We start from the raw sequence: 5595 nt of genomic DNA on the forward strand, positions 1-5595 counted from the left end.
GTGGCTGCCTCGGTGCGTCTGGCCACCCCTCGCCAGACTGCAATGGCGACTGGGTACGGCACCCTCCCTCTGGGCGCTGGGTTGTCCCCGTCTATCTGGTCGCCTGGCTGAGTGACGATATCGCCCTGCGGGCCGGGTGACCATATGGCCCTGCGGGCTGGGTGACCAGATAGCCGGCCTGTCAGCCGGCCGGGCTAACTCCAACTTTTGTCCTTCCCAAAAGTTCTGTAAGCCCCCACTACATGGGGACTTAATAGTCTAGAAAAATGGGCTCCCCGCGTAGGCCGTCAGGGCGAGGATGTGGCCTGGGCTTAACCCTCCTTGGTTCCAGCCAAGGGGCCGGGTGCTGGGGCCCTCCTGGCCTGGCTAGGGTTCGGAAGCTGGGACAGGGCCCAGGGCTTGACCTCCGTCCGGCAGGCCCTGGGGTGTGGGAGCCCCCATCCTGCAAGCTAGCCGAGGGTCCAGGCGCTGAGGACTGGGGTCCACTGGGGCCCGGGGAGGATCTCCCCAGCCTGGCTAGGGTTCTGAAGCTGGGACAGGGCCTGGGGCTCGAGCTCCGTCTGGTGGGCCCCGGGGTGTGTGAGCACCCGTCCTGCAAGCCATAATAGGGTCCAGGTGCTGGTTACGGGGGTCCATCAGGGCCCGGGGAGGCTCTCCCCAGCCTGGCTAGGATTCTGAAGCGGGGTCCGGGCTTGGGGCTTGATCTCCATCCGGCAGGCCCCGGAGTGTGTGAGCCCCCGTTCTGCAACCCATCAGAGGGTCCAGGCACTGGTTAAAGGGGTCCATCAGGGCCCAGGGAGGCTCTCCCCACCCTGGCTAGGGTTCTGAAACTGGGTCCGGGCCTGGGGCTTGAGCTCCATCCGGCCGGCCCCGGGGTGCGGGATCCCCGCATCCTGCAAGCCAGCCGATGGTCCAGGTATCCCATCGGGGCCCGGGAAGGTTCCCCCGGCCTGGCTAGAGTTCAGAAGCTGTGACCGGGACCAGGCCCGGGGCTCGTGCACCGTCCCAGATTGCGGGAGCCCCCCGTCCTGCAAGCCAGTCGAGGGTCTGAGTGCTGGGGACAGGGGTCCACCGGTGAGGAACTCCCCGACATGGCTAGGGTTCGGAAGCTAGGACCAGGGCTTGTGCTCTGTCCGGCGGGCCCCGGGGTACGGGAGCCTCCCATCCTGCAAACCAGCCGAGAGTCCCGGTGCTGGGGAAGGGGGTCCACCAGGGCCCGGGGAGGCTCTCCCAGGCCTGGTTAGGGTTCGGAAGCTGGGACCTGTCCCGGGGCCCGTGCTGCGTCTCAGGGTGCTGGAGCCCCCTGTCCTGGAAGCCAGCCGAGGGTCCAGGTGCTGGTCACGGGGGTCCACCGGGGCCCAGGGAGGCTCTCCCCAGCCTGGCTAGGGTTCGGAAGCTGGGACCGGGCCCGGGGCTCATGCTTCGTCTGGTGGGCCCCGGGTTGCGGGAGCCCCCCGTCCTGCAAGCCAGCCGTGGGTCTGGGCGCTGGGGAAGGGTGTCCACTGGGGCCCGGGGAGGCTCTCCCCGGCCTGGCTAGGGTTTGGAAGCTGGGACCGGGCCCAGGGCTTGTGCTCCATCTGGCGGGACCCGGGGTGAGGGAGCCCCCCCCGTCCTGCACGCCAGCCGAGGGTTCGGGTGCTGGGGATGGGGGTCCACCGGGGCCCGGGGAGGCTCTCCCCAGCCTGGCTGCTCTTTCAGAAGCAGGGACCGGGCTGGGGAGCAGGGGTGGCTGGCTTTATCTGCTACGCTGGCGGAGCAGAGTTTTCTGCCCACCCCTATATGACCCTGTGGTGCGGGAGCCCCCGTCCTCAAGCCTGGCAAGGGTCCGGGTGCCCGTATTGGGTCCATCGGGCCAAGGGAGGCTCCCCCAACCTGGCTGGAATCGGAAGCAGGGACTGGGCCAGGTGGGGGGGGGGGGGGCGAGGGGGGTGGCTGCCTAAGTCCTTTCCACTGCGTAGTAAGAGTTTGGTTAGGGCTGGGTGTAGTTGGCGTAGCGCCACTACGCAGAATTTTGGAAAACATATGTGGAAAACGAGCGCACGTCCTGAGGGTCCATGTGCCCGGGACAAGGTTCCCTCGTGCCTGGGCTGGCTCCCCAATCTCCCTGGCCTGGCTGGTTTGAGAAGAAGGGACCGGCCCCGTGGCCTGGGTTTCGGTCAGGGCCTGGGGTTTGGGGGCCCCCATCCTGCCAAGTGTCCATCTGCCGGGACAAGTGTCCCTGGTGCAGAGCCCCAGAGACCTGCAAGGCTCCATGGGTCCCGGGCAGTCCTCCCCCGGGCGGCTGGGCCCCAGGAGTGCCTGCGGGTCTCCCCATGCCTGAGGCCCAGCGTGGAGTCTCCGAGCCCTGCAGCCCCGGAGCCCCGGAGCCCTGCAGGCACAGAGCACTGCAGCCCCCAGCTCTGCAGCCCCCGAGCCCTGCATGGGCAGGCGGGAACCCTCCCGCGAAGGCTCTGGGTGGGCAGATGGGAGTCCTTTCGGTCCCGGCCATCTGGTCGCACCTCTCCCCTCGGCCATCTGGTTGCACGCAATGCTTTCCAATGGGGCGACCAGGTGACCGGGCCGGACTTGAAGTCCTGATGAGGGCTCATTTGCCTCCCGGATCCCAGCCAGGGCTCCAGGAGGTCGGGCACGTTCGCGCCTAGGGTCCCCTGAACTTCGTGGTGCGCACGGGTTCCCAGAAAGAGGGGTAACCTTCCTCCGGATTACTAGGGGCAGGGTATGCCGGGACACCCCTCCCGGGCTGATGGTTCTCTGCCGGGGACCAGATGGGCTATGCCCGGGCAACACCGCCCAGGCGTCCGGGGCTCCCTCCTCCGGCCTGCGGTGTGGCAAAGTGCCCGGGACGGGCTCCACAGGTCCCAGGCAGTCCTCACCCGGCCGTCCGGGCCCCGAGAGCTCCGGTGGTCCTCCCCGTGCCTGAGGCCCAGCCGGGGTCCCCGAGCCCCCCAGGAAACGGAGCCCCCGAGCCCTGCGTGGGCAGGTGGGAGCCCTACCGCGAAGGCTCGGGTGGGAAGATGGGAGTCCTTTTGGTCCCGGCCATCTGGTCGCACCTTTCCCCTCGGCCATCTGGTTGCACGCAATGCTTTCCAATAAGGGCGACCAGATGGCAGGGCCAGCCTGGAAGTCCCGATGAGGGCTCATTTGCCTCCCCGATCAAAGCCATGGCTCCAGGAGTTTGGGCGCGTCCGCACCTAGGTTCCCCTATGTCTTGCGGTGCACACAGGTTACCAGAAAGCGGGGTAGCCTTCCTCCGGATTACTAGGGACAGGGTACTCAGACCCTTCTCGGCCTAGCGGTCCTCAGCTGGCAGCTGGACAGGCCAGGATGCCGCCTCAGCCCTGGGTCCGTTCCTGGGCCTGCCGCGTGGCAGGCTGCCCCGGATGAAGTCCGGCAGGCCTCCCCCTGCTGGGCTGGGTCCAGGGGCTCCGGGGAGGGTGGCCTCCCCACCCCAGGCTACGTCCTCGGTCCTGCCGCGTGGCAGGGTGCCCGAACGAGGTCCCGCAGGCCCGGGGAGGCTTCCCCTTCGCCTCCGGTCCTGGGAGCCCAGGCTGTGTCCAGGGGCCCCGTCGGGCCACGGCTCATGTGCTCCAGCCCTGGGCCCCGTCCCCTGGTCTGCTGCGCCGCCAAAGGCCCGGGACGGGGTTCCAATTGCCCAGGGAGCCTCCCCTTGCTCGGCTGGGTCCAGGGGCTCCGGGGCTCTGGGGAGGGTGGCCTCCCCACCCCGGGCTCCGCCCTCAGTCCCGCCGCGTGGCAGGGTGCCTGGGAAGGTGTCCGGCGGGCCCGGGGAGGCTTCCCCTGTGCCTCTGGGCCTGGGAGCCCCGGCTGGGTCCAGGGGCCCCACCGGTCCCCGGGTTGGGTGCTCCGGCCCGAACCCCGTCCCCCGACCTGCCTGCCCACCAAAGGCCTGAGACGGGGCTCTGTCGTGCACGGGGAGCCTCCCCCGCTCGGCTGGGTTCTGCTGCTCCCAAGGGCCCCGGGGAGGGCGGCCTCCCCACCCCGGGCTCCGTCTTTGGTCCTGCTGTGTGGCACGGTGCCCAGGATGGGGTTCCGGTGGGCCCGGGGAGACATCCCCTGCGCCTCCGGGAGCCCCGGCTGGGTCCAGGGGCCCCGCAGGGCCCTGGGTCGGGGGGCTCCGGCCCTGGGCCCCGTCCCCTGGCCTGCGGCACTGCCAAAGGCCCAGGACGGGTTTCCGTTGTGCCCGGTGAGCCTCCCCTTGCTTATATGGGTTCAGGAGCTCCGACCGGGGCCCCTAAGGGCTCCGGGTAGGGCAGCCTCCCCACCCCGGGCTCCGTCCTTGGTCTTGCCGCGTGGCAGAGTACCCGGGACGGGCTCTGGCGGGCCCAGGAAGGCCTCCCCTGCGCCTCTGGGCCTGGGAGCCCCGGCTGGGTCCAGGGGCCCGCCGGGCCCCTGATTGGGTGCTTCGGCCCTGGGCCCCAGCCTGCCGGTCTGCCAAAGGCCGTGGACAGGGTACCGTTGTGCCTGGGGAGCCTCCCCTTGCTTGGCTGGGTTCAGGAGCTCTGGCCGGGGCCCCTGAGGGCCCCGGGGAGGCCCTCTGTCCTTGGTCCTGCTGCGTGGCAGGGTGCCTGGGATGGTGTCCGGCGGGCCCAGGGAGGCTTCCCCTGCGCCTCTGAGCCTGGGAGCCCCGGCTGGGTCCAGGGGCCCGCCAGGCTCCGGGTCGGGTGCTCCGGCCCTGAGCCCCGTCCCCCAGCCTACTGCTCCACCAAGGGCCCAGGTCCGTCGGTCCCTTGCAGGCCTCCCCTGCTTGGCAAGGTGTCCGCGAGCCCCTGGTCGGAGGGCCCGTCGGGTCCCCCTCACAGCCTCCATGGCTAGGGCCCAGCTGGGGCCCTGGACCTCCGGTCCCCCATGGCCCGGCGCCTGCTCACACTTTCGTTGGGGCACAGAGCGACCAGATAGCTTCCCTTTCGAGCCCGGCCATCTGGTCACACCTATCCCCTCGGCCATCTGGTCGCCCCTATCCCTTCGGCCATCTGGTCGCCCCTATCCCCTCGGCCATCTGGTCGCCCGCAATGCTTTCCAGTGGGGCGACCAGATGGCCAGGCTTGGCTGGAAGTCCCGATGAGGGCTCATTTGCCTCCCCAATCCCAGCGAGGGCTCCAGGAGGTCGGGTACATTCGCGCCTTGGGTCCCCTCTGTCACCTCGTGTCCACGGGTTACAAGAAAGGGGGGTAATTTTCCTCCGGATTACTAGGGAGAGGGTCAGTCAGACCTCCAAGTGGTTAGCGATTCAGAAACAGGGGAAGGCAGCACCCGGGCCTGCCCGCCGGGGCCCCCAGGGGCCTGGGTACGCACCTGCCTCTCAGCCTCTTCCCGATGGTTCTTTTTCTCCGAGTTTGCTGGGTCAGACCTCCGCGAGGTCCGGCGATGCCGAGACAGAGGAAGGCAGCACCCGGGCCCACCCGCCGGGACCCCCAGGGGCCCGTGTACACACCTGCCTCTCAGCCCCTTCCTCTTCCCGATGGCCCTTTTTATCCGAGTTTGCTCGGTCAGACCTCTGTGAGGTCTGGCGATTGACAGACAGAGAAAGGCAGCACCCCGGCCCACCCGCCGTGGCCCCTAGGGGTCCGGGTCTGCTCC

The sequence above is a fragment of the Triturus cristatus genome, chromosome 1_1 (genome assembly GCF_964204655.1).
Source record: "Triturus cristatus chromosome 1_1, aTriCri1.1, whole genome shotgun sequence".
Taxonomy (NCBI): domain Eukaryota; kingdom Metazoa; phylum Chordata; class Amphibia; order Caudata; family Salamandridae; genus Triturus; species Triturus cristatus.